The sequence below is a fragment of the Electrona antarctica genome (assembly GCF_951216825.1).
Source record: "Electrona antarctica genome assembly, chromosome: 8".
Lineage (NCBI taxonomy): Eukaryota > Metazoa > Chordata > Actinopteri > Myctophiformes > Myctophidae > Electrona > Electrona antarctica.
The window spans coordinates 55,976,101-55,988,272 of NC_136789.1; positions in this window are offsets into that span (position 1 = coordinate 55,976,101).

The window sequence follows — 12,172 nt, forward strand, 5'->3', positions numbered from 1 at the left end:
ACCAGCTGGACACACACACAAACCAACATCCACCAGCTGGACACACACACAAACCAACATCCACCAGCTGGACACACACACAAACCAATACACTGGACACACACTGGACACACACACAAACCAACATCCACCAGCTGGACACACACACAAACCAACATTCACCAGCTGGACACACACACAAACCAACATCCACCAGCTGGACACACACACAAACCAATACACTGGACACACACTGGACACACACACAAACCAACATTCACAAAACAAATATTAGCCTATAGACAACAATGAAAATAAAACAAACAAAATAATCACAATTCACAACTAATAATTATGGCAGTTAAAGATTGAATTAATATAAAGTGTGTTTCATTGTATGTCCGGCTGCCGGCTTGAACATTGAGGGGACACATTGTGCATGAAAGGTATTATTATTTGGGCCATCTTTATTTTAGCTGAAGTCACACCGAGTTCTGTATATAATCGCAGTGTGTCCAGCAGATGTCACCATAGCTCTGCAGAGTAAAGTAAAGTTTGTAATCAATCTCAGTGAGAACATGGAAATCAGCCAAACAAACAAAAGTGGGAAACCAGGATAATTCAACGCCATTGAGTCATTCTAATTGTCAAGTCTATTTAGCTTTCCATGTGGAGAAGTCCATTATTGAGCCATTTCCCAATGGTTTGTTTTACAATGTGCTTGTGCAAGGCCTGTGCTATTGGTTTCTGTAATGTGACGATCACCTCTGCATCCAGCTTTGTCTCGGGTCATCTCACTTGGCATGCAAATGACCCCCCCACCTCCCCCCGCACGCATGCACACACGCACACACACACACACACACACACACACACACACACACACACACACACACACACACACACACACACATCAACCATCTTCAACCATTACAATCAGAAGATGAGCTGCTACACTTTGCTTTGGACAAAACAAGTCACATTTTATCATATTATGTTGTCTAGGACAATGTAATTGAATACAAAAACTGTGCTGTCCACACATGGGTTAGCCTACTTGGAAGCTAGACTATTCTGTATAATATACTTGGCTTGGTGGCACGTTCCAGTGCAGTGACACATACTGTATTACACACATTACAATTACAATTTACAATTTAGGCATTTAGCAGACGCTCTTAATCCAGAGCGACTTACATTAAGCAAGAACAAAAAGCATGGGAATACATCACATATGTAAAATGCATTTATCGCGAAACATGCGTAAGCTAAGAACGTGACTAGAACATATCTATATAATGACACTATACATATAAACTATAACTAGAACATATCTATATAATGACACTATACATATAAACTATACATATATGCTATACTATGCTGTACATATATACTATGAAGTGCTATGACTACATACAATGCACTTATTGTGCTGTCTACATGACATGCTATAAGTCTGTTTCAAATGCTATATAAGTCTAAGAAGTGCTGTCTAAGGGGGGTAGGGTAAGTGCGGGAGTTTTATTACAATAAAACAAATCACATCAAATATAGGCAAACAAATCAAAACGCAACAGTGTATCAAACATAATGACAGCATCAGCTACGGTGATTAAAAAAGGACAATGCATCACATTCTAACGACGTTAGACATTGTTTACATCTTTATTGCCATTTCCAGTGTCTTCCAAGCAGGGCAGGGATTTCATGGAGGCCACGGCTGTCGTCTCCCCCTCGGTTTGGCCTTGTGCCCCTCAAAAATGGCATGCCATGAGGCCACACCACAGTGGATTTAATGCCCTGGCTGACTGTAGACACCAGTGTCTTTTGTTGAGATTCTGAATACTTACAGTTGGGTGCCACCGATAGTCATAGCACTTTATAGTACACATGTATAATATATTATATAGTATAATATGTATAGTTAACATAGATACTCCACTGTTACGTTCTTAGTTTACGCATGATTCATGATAACTACTTTTTATATATGTGATGTATGCCATGCTTTTGTTATTACTTAATGTAAGTCGCTCTGGATTAAGAGCGTCTGCTAAATGCCTAAATTGTAAATTGTAAATTGACCTCAAAATTTAAAAAAATCCTTCTAAATCTTCCAGTTTTCTGAAATAAATATTTTCACGATTTTTCAAAAATAGCAGACCTACAAGCTCGTAGCGCGCCACTCGGTGGCACGCTATGAGCTTGTAGATCTGCTATTTTTCAATAGCTAAATTATAACATAATGTTTAAAACACCAAAAGGGGTTCCCGCCCAAAATGGGTTAACTGTCCTTTTGCGCAGATCACGCAAACCTCAGCAAAAAGAAAAGGACAATATCGATGGCCTCCAACTGTAGCAACTCCCCTGAGTCCCCATCTTTAAACCAATCCAGTGACTTTGATTGGTGCTGGGCCGAGCATGGATCAGATAAATACAATAGTAATACCATCATTCGTTTATTTCACTGCAGATAGTTATAATCATTCATAAACCTTACAATTTACAATTTAGGCATTTAGCAGACGCTCTTAATCCAGAGCGATTTACATTAAGCAATAACAAAAAGCATGGGAATACATCACATATATAAAAAGCATTTATCATGAAACATGCGTAAGCTAAGAACGTAACAGTGGAATATCTATATAATGAAACTATACTAAAATATACATATATGCTATACTAAGCTATACATATGTACTATGACGTGCTATGACTACATACAATGCAATTATAGTGCTGTCTACGTAACATGCTAAAAGTCTGTATCAAATGTCTGTATCAAACCTTAAATTCAATTAATCTCAATGGACTAAAACTCAACGCCAAAGGCCAAGTGGCCTTGCCCCTAAAATGACGAAATCCCAGGCCTGCTTCCGAGTATTCCTTGTGTGGCCATAATTATTTCCTAGACAAAGTAACAACATGTGACTTTGTTTTGTCCAAAGTACAGTAGCTCATCTTATGATTCCAATGGTTGAAGAGAAATGTGTGGTGGGTGGGATCATTTGCGATTGTAGTGGGTTGAGCTTCGCTGGTTGCCCTCCTCGTCACCAGGCTCATTTCATATTTCAATCTACAGTTGGAGGCCATCGATATTGTCCTTTTCTTTTTGCTGAGGTTTGCGTGATCTGCGCAAAAGGACAGTTAACCCATTTTGGGCGGGAACCCCTTTTGGTGTTTTAAACATTATGTTATAATTTAGCTATTGAAAAATAGCAGATCTACAAGCTCATAGCGCGCCGCTACGAGCTTGTAGGTCTGCTATTTTTGAAAAATCGTGAAAATATTTATTTCAGAAAACTTTAGAAGGATTTTTAAAAATGTTGAGGTCAGGCCTAAATGGGTCAAATAATAAGGGACAATATCGATGGCACCCAACTGTATATCCCTTTGTTTTTGTTAAGGAGACACTCCGGTTTGCCTTGCCTCTGCTGTTTTTGTCCAAGAATTTTTGTTTTCTTGTTTAGTGTGGCATAATTTAATAGTAGTCTAATGCTTCAGAACAGTGTATTTGGCTCTGGCCGTGCCAGTGGTAGCAGGTGGTCCAGATTCTAGTCCGACAGGTGGGTTGGTCACAGTGGTGGTATAGGCTGCGTTTTGGGTTTTACTTTTATAGTGCATGATACGTGTCTGTCAACGGATCGTGTGGCCCTGCATGGTCTTTCCCTAGTGGGTCTGATCTAGGGTAGCTACTGGGACGTAAGTCGGGACTTGATCACCCCAGCTGGGTCACCCGAGTGAGGAGTATGATGTTCGCGAGACCCGAAACCACGATGACCTTGGGATACATCACTGAGGATACGTCCCAGCTGAAACCCCGATGACCTTGGGATACATCACTGAGGATACGTCCCAGCTGAAACCCCGATGACCTTGGGATACATCACTGAGGATACGTCCCAGCTGAAACCCCGATGACCTTGGCATACATCACTGAGGATACGTCCCAGCTGAAACCCCGATGACCTTGGCATACATCACTGAGGATACGTCCCAGCTGAAACCCCGATGACCTTGGGATACATCACTGAGGATACGTCCCAGCTGAAACCCCGATGACCTTGGCATACATCACTGAGGATACGTCCCAGCTGAAACCCCGATGACCTTGGGATACATCACTGAGGATACGTCCCAGCTGAAACCCCGATGACCTTGGGATACATCACTGAGGATACGTCCCAGCTGAAACCCCGATGACCTTGGGATACATCACTGAGGATACGTCCCAGCTGCGATGTATTTTCGTTCTGCATGCGTATTTCCAGTTTTATTGTGTACAGTAGGACTATCTCTTGTTTTGCAGCACTGGCAGTGACTGAAGTGTGCTTTGCTGTGTGTGCACTCTTTGGTGTGGCGGTTACACTTTTCCCCTCACTTGTTCGGAGTGAGGGGAAAACTCCCTGCCATCCTCCTGTGTAAAGGCAACAGGACACCTTTAAACCCCTGCTACTGGTACAGTAGCACAACTTTTTAATCCCTTTGATATTGATATTGGCATTTTGCAATAAAGTCAATTTTAAATAGGCATTTTCTTTTCTAACATGACACTCTTCTTCCAGTTGAAGCCTTTATTTAGAGTTTTTTATTCTGTCTTGAATTATAAATAAACAAAATTCTTCTTTTTAACGTGATAGTGGAAACACTATCTGCTCCTCTCCTTTTTCAAACCTGTAGTTGGGTATTCATTATTCTAGTGTCTTGTGAATTTATATTCTCTGGGTGAAACTCCCAGGGGTGGTGTAGTCGGGTTTCCGGGCCTAAGTGGTCACACATGCAAAGTGAGATGGCCTGAGACAAAGCTGGATGCAGAGCAGAGGTGATCATCACAGAGAACAATAGCACAGACATTTTGTAAGAAAAAACAAACCATCAGGAAATGGCACAATGGACTTCTCCGTATGAAAAGCTAAACAGCCTTGACAATATATCACCCATACTGGTCCAATCCTGAAGCCAGCCAATTATACACAATAATAATAATAATAATAATAATAATAATAATAATAATAATAATAATAATAATAATAATAATATTAATAATAATAATAATAATAATAATAATAATAATAATAATAATAATAATAATACTAAAGCTTTATTTATATAGCACCTTTTAAGAACAAGTCACAACAGAAATATATAGAGAAAAACATGGATAAAAAAGGCATAGAATACAATAGAAGAGATTTGTCGATAGAACATAATAGAAGATAACAATACAAAATAAAAGAATCACATGGGTGATGGGCTAAATGCAGCTCTGTAAAAATGTGTCTTTAGGAGCGATTTAAAATGCGACACAGACTCGGCAAGCCTGATCTCCAGACTCCAGGGGCAGGGCGTTCCAGAGTGACGGTGCCCGGATCGCAAATGCCCGGTCACCTACAGTTTTTTTGCAGCCTGATTTTATGGTCAGAAGGGCCGTTCCGGATGATCTCAGTACATGAGTAAGGGTCGAGTAAGTCGACCCTCAATAGCAACCTTATTGAAGCTAGGTTGTTTATGGGATTTTCACACACACAGGAGGCATTCTGCACATTCTCTATTTGTTTGGCAAATAAAGAACATGCAGACCTGCAGTCTAGTGCTCCAGTTTATTTTATTTCATTAATAGTACGTCTTCTGAAGAGCCCAGGCGTATCTTCTCTCTCTGATGCAAGTTGTATCACATCGACGAGCCCTTCTACATTATGCTGGCTGAAGTGTGCAGGACTTCTCTATGCTGAGATATGCACTGACCACGCTGGCAGCATAAACTAGTCTGGTATTTTATTCAATCAATCAACTTTATTTGTTCAGACTCGGGGTCCAATAAAAGCAGTTGACAACATAAAACACTACATATAGCCTACAAAAGAAACACCCCTAACCAATAAAAACATCAGTTTTACGTAATTATACCAGTGCTTCCAAAAAGCAGACATATCTAGTTATACTGAGGCTGGGGTTAGTCGGCAGCATAATGATAAAGTTTTGAGACTCAGAGCCGACACATTTACATTACATGTAGTAATCAAGTTTCTCAGTAGGCTAATGCATGACAAGTGTATAGCCTACTCCCACACTACAGAATAACTCACTTTGTCTTGCACCGCTCCACCTTGGTTTTTCAAACAATATTCATATGCAATCATGCAGTTTAATTGTTCTCTCAATGATGCAGTTGCAAAATAAATCAAGACAAAACAAAGCAACTAATTGTTCCGTAACAAGCCACATGGACAGAACAGGTTAGCTATTTGTTACTGTTACTTAAGACAAATTGTTCGGAATAAATTATCTTTCTTTTCTTTCTTGTATGATCCTTTTTTCCCCGGCTTTACTTAATGTTAACGGAACACTACCGGTTACCCATATACAGTAGAGGCTGAGGGGTATCTTGCCTCATTCCGATTCACAATCTACCGTATAATGACTGAATTCCGAACTTTGCTGGCCCACAATACCTGACCTGTGCTCCGAGGAGCACTTTTTAGAGTTCCCACTGTGAGACACTGTGGCAAACCAGGGGAAACAGCCAGGCCTATTCCCCACATAAGGAGGCTGGGGGAGGTAATAGAGGGAGTATATTACCCTGTACAGGTATTGCAGCCAATGGGAGCCTGGACATGGACGCACCTGCAGCCAGTAAGGCAATCAACAGAAGCTTTTAAATAGCCGACGCCCAAGCTGCCTGGTGAGTCAGTTTGGACTAATGGAGGAGTGAGGAAGCAGGAATCACTCTGTTCATGAGGAGGCTGGTATGATGGACATTTCATAAGTGAGTACAAGATCTAACTCAAACCTTTGGACCCACTTGGATGTGCTGTGCGTGTATTGTGGCTCACCTGGTCTCGTTCTCTCTCCCTCCCTCCTAGGCCGACTGAACTCCACAAGGGAGAGCCTACAGCACTCTCCACCCCTGAATACAGGATAGTCACTAGCTCTCTCTCTGCTTTGCCCACAGGACTAAAAGCCCAAGCCCCAGACAGGAGGAACCCTGAGTTGATGTTTTGCCCCGTTTTCCCCTTCCCTAACAAGTTAATAAAAGACACTTTATGTTGATTCTGACTCTGAGCCTCTTATTTTATTGTGAATCTTGCCTATTCTCCCCTGGGTTGCCACAACACGTACAGTATGTGAAGTGTCGATTTTAGACTGTTGTGAACGGGATGTAGAGCTCTTCATTAGCAAAATGAAATCACTTATTTTTGGACAGAGGATATTATGCAGGTTTCTACCATTATGATTTGTATTAATCCGATCATAGAATCGGCACCTGGCTCGCTGATAACAAACTATCTTCTTTACACCTGGGAAAAACTGAATCCATATTCTCTTTGGATCAAATAGTAATCTCAGCAAGGCAGATGGCTTCTTGGTTAGAGTGGGTGACAATATTATCACACGAAAAGGTGAAATTATACCTAGGTTCTATCCTGGAGGCAAATCTTTCCGGTGATAAAATATCCACCAACGTAATCAAAAATGTCAACCAAAGAACAAGATTCCTATACAGGATCTCCTCACAGTCAACAAAAACCCCTTGAAGACCCTAACAGGAGCCCTCGTACAAGGTTTCTTCGACTATGCATGCACCTCTTGGTACCACAGCACCTCAAAGGCCCTTAAAACAAGGCTCCAGACTTCCCAAAACAAACTGGCCAGGCTACTATTTGGCCTCACTCCCCGAACCCACCTCACCCCTGCCCACTTTGACAGGCTGGAATGGCTGGGATGACGACAAGATTCGATACACCACCAAGATACCCATGTACCTGTCTAAATACTGTATATGTACTGTACATACACATATACAGTCCACACCCACAACACCAGAGGGAGTTCAACAAACCATGTGCAACCCAGATTCGGCACAAACAAGGGACTAAATTCATTTCGCTCCGATGCCATGAAAATGTGGAACGCCCTACCAACAGTCATTAAGACATGCAAATCCCTTGACTGCTTCAAAACCGCCCTCAAAGGGCACCTACGGACGGCTGCAATTCGTAACTGGCCCCCGTCAAATCTGAATCCCCACCCACCCCTTTCTCCCCTCACAACGGTCCTTCGTATACCACCTGTCTAAATTGGTACATAATGCATCAGGATGTTGCGATATTCAAACACGAGTGCTTCCACACTCTGATATAGGTTACTTAATAATCACCTGCATGGAATTTATTGACAAAGTAGCTCATAACATGTTTATAGTGGTGGATTTTTATGAAACAAAAACTTTGCATGTAGAAAGAGGATAATTCAAGCTTTCCGTATACAGCTGCAATGTTGGTGAGTTAACGTTTGATTTGGATGTATGAGCTGTCAAGGCCAGAAAGTAGGTTTTGCCACTCATTAGGCTATGGCGTTTCCTCATAACTTCCGGCTACGATGTTGTCACGCACAAGCCAGCACATTGATGGACATTGATCCATCCGGCACATTTCACAACTAACACACACACACGCACACACACACACACGCGCGCACACACACACACACACACACACACACACACACACACACACACACACACACACACGCTTGAGCGTGCTTGAGCAGGAGGAATTGGACCATAATTATGCCTAAGGTAGAGATGCTTCATTTTTAATGGATTGAATGTGTTATTCATGTTCCTGTGCGTGCGTGCGTGCGTGCGTGCGTGCGTGCGTGCGTGCGTGCGTGCGTGCGCGTGCCTGCGTGTGCGTGCGTGTGCGTGTGTGTGCGTCAAGGCCAAACTGAAGGAACTGAACTACTATACTAGTCAGTTTTGGTATAAGTATGGTGCCTTTTCCGCTGGGTATAATGCTAAACCAAAAATGAAGTACTATTATGTAGGCCTACTGTTATGTACACACGTTTATTTTGATCAATTTGTCTGTATGTGTTCTGACATTGTGCTTGACAAAAGTGACTGAGTATTCAATATGGCCGATAAACCACAGGCTTGTGAACATGCCATGGTTTCATGTGTGCATTGCGTGTCTGTCTGTATGTTTTAAGACGCTTTTAGAATTGGCCTCTGGTCCGGTTAATGTTTTATAAGCACATTGAATTGCCTTGTTGTTGAAATGTGCTATACGAATTAAATTAACTTTCTTTATGTTTGGCTGCCATGACAAGAGCCTTGCTGAAGAGCAAAGAAGAAAGAAATAAGCAGAAATGTCATGTTTTGGAATGTGTCGGAACACATTCTTGTGAATGTGTTACTGACTTAATGAGTGAATGTTTTCAACTTTTGAATTAGCAACGTAATACACTGGAATAAACCAGTATACATGTATCACATTCACTGCTTGGTTGGATTCCAAACGCCATAGAATGCAGTGCATTAACCAAGGTTCAAGGTTGTACTTTATTGTTATATCTTGTGGACAGGTACATAAGAGTAAAACTTATTTTAGTTTGGTTTCCTTCAGACAATGCAGCAGCATAGATAAGGTAACATAACATCAATCACAGCAAGCACAGCAAACAAAGGGATAGAATAATGAGTGCAAGAAAGAGCAATCAAAGAGTAAAATCACACCTGTGTGAAGTGAGTGGTGCAACTCCGTGTGGGGGTCCCCAGGGGGGGGGGGGGGGGTCCGGAAGACCCACAGGAACGCACCCAGGATGCCGGGCCGGTTCCGGCGTGCCGCCCCATGTCCGAAACGGTTGAGAAATGACAGAGTTACCGTGCCTCTACTGTAGTGTCACTGTACTGTACTGGCACACCCGAAATCATCATACATACAGTTAATATGTGCGTGTGTTTGTGTGTGTGTTAGGTTGCGCACAGGTGGTGAAAAACAACTGAAGTTAGTTGTTACAATCACAATCACCCACTGCTACGCGCAACATCTATAGTTTAGAAACCATAATGATTTTGGTTAAGATTGCGGTCGAATCTTGTTGCTAAATGCTGGTGTAGCATTGTGCGGAAAGCGGGGATTGAAACCGGGCCTCCCACTCGCCAGACCAACGCGCAACCTGTCGTGCCAATAGGGCTGAGCCCGATTGGCAGGGCTGTTGCGGGCGGGGTCTTGGCTGGTGGCTACACTGGCAACCATGTTATAAAATATATTTCTTAATGGGTATCAAGTATATCATGAGCACATGAACAATATGCAATATCAAATTAGCCTGGCTCCCAGACCATACTCTCTGGGTGACCTGCACTGAATCTTCACGCTTCAGTCTGATAATCAGGCTAATATCAAATGGCAAGAATTGGGCAAAACAATTCACATCTTATTAGAGAATGACCTTGTGTGATATACTTGTCTTGTTTGTTTTGCTTTTTACAAACTGGTCTATTGACTTTGACATCGTAATTGACAATGGAAATGTATTGTTGCTGTCCGGATGAAACCACCTAACTCAATTGTTTGATGGTTTTGATTATACTTTTTCCATAAACCAATGCTGTTGAACCGTTTACGTCTGTGTGTTGGTTAAATAAATATTGAACCGATGGAAAGTAGGCCCATTCAAAAGTGCTTCGGCGAAAACCTATCTCCATTGGATTCTCAATGAAACTATCCGTTTTTTTCCCTCCCACCTCTTTAACTGGTTAATGGATATATTATCATAATTTTACGGTAAGAAACTGACTACCCTGGAATTCTCCTTTAATCCTGCTGAGTGAAGTAGTTTAGTTTGTCAGATACTTTAGCAGTGCATATGAACAAGCATGGACTATAGGGCCCCTGACAAAACTCTAAAGCTGTCCTATTTATAAAAGTTAAGTAGATATCCTGGCAAGGAATCTCACTCTCTGATTAACTTTTGAGGTCACCTTTTGGGCCATATAATCTCTCTCGTTAGCCTACGGTCCAATATATACATCCAGAAAAAAGCTGATTTGTAAACTCTGGACACATCACAATGTGGCACATTGTGGTAGGTATATATATATTTTGAAGCCTCTGTCGTGCCTGCAACGTCCGTATATAGCTGTGCTCCGCTTGGTCTTCAACCAAGTCGCTCCAAAACTATGGAATGCACTTCCCATCGCAGTCAGAACTGCAGCCTCACTCCCAATCTTCCGCCGTAGTCTGAAAACCCACCTCTTCAGACTCCACCATGGCCCGTAGCACTTGCCCTAGCCTAGCCCCTTAGATAGCACATTATGTAGACTTAGATAGTATTTTAAACAGACTTATAGCTTGTTATGTACAGCTCTAGAATTGCACTTTATGTAGTCATAGCACTTTATAGTACACATGTATAATATATGATATAGTATAGTTTACATAGATACTCCACTGTTACGTTCTTAGTTTACGCATGATTCATGATAACTACTTTTTATATATGTGATGTATGCCATGCTTTTTGTTATTGCTTAATGTAAATCGCTCTGGATTAAGAGCGTCTGCTAAATGCCTAAATTGTAAATTGTGCTATACTCATGATATATCACGCCATTGGGTATATTGTTGAAATGAGGTCAACGTTTAAATATATCGGTCTATCTTTTCACATTGCAACATTTTGGTCTCTAGTGTCAGAGTGGGTGACAATGTTATCACACGTAAAGATGAAATTACCTACCTAGGTTCCATCCTGGAGGCTAATCTTTCCGGTGATAAAATGGCCACCAACGTAATCAAAAAAGTCAACCATAGAACAAGATTCCTCTACAGGATCTCCTCACTGGTCAACAAAAACACCTTGAAGACCTTAACAGGAGCCCTTGTACAGGGTTTCTTTGACTATGCATGCACCTCCTGGTACCACAGCACCTCAAAGGCCCTTAAAACCAGGCTCCAGACTTCCCAAAACAAACTGGTCAGGCTCCTACTTGATCTAGCCCCCCGAACCCACCTCACCCCTGCCCACTTCGACAGGCTGGAATGGCTTAGGGTCGACGACAGAGTACAGCATCTTGCAATGGGTCTGGTCCACAAGATTCGATACACCACCAAGATACCCATGTACCTGTCTAGATACTTCCTTAATGTTAACGAAGTCCACACCCACAACACCAGAGGGAGTGCAACGAACCATGTACAACCCAGATTCGGCACAAACAAGGGACTAAATTCTTTTCGCTCCTATGCCACCAAAATGTGGAACGCCCTACCAACTGTCATTAAGACATGCGAATCCCTTGACTCCTTCAAAACCGCTCTCAAAGGGCACCTACGGATGGCTGCAATTCGAAACTGGCCCCCGTAAAATCTGAATCCCCCCCCCCCGCCCCCCCCCTTTT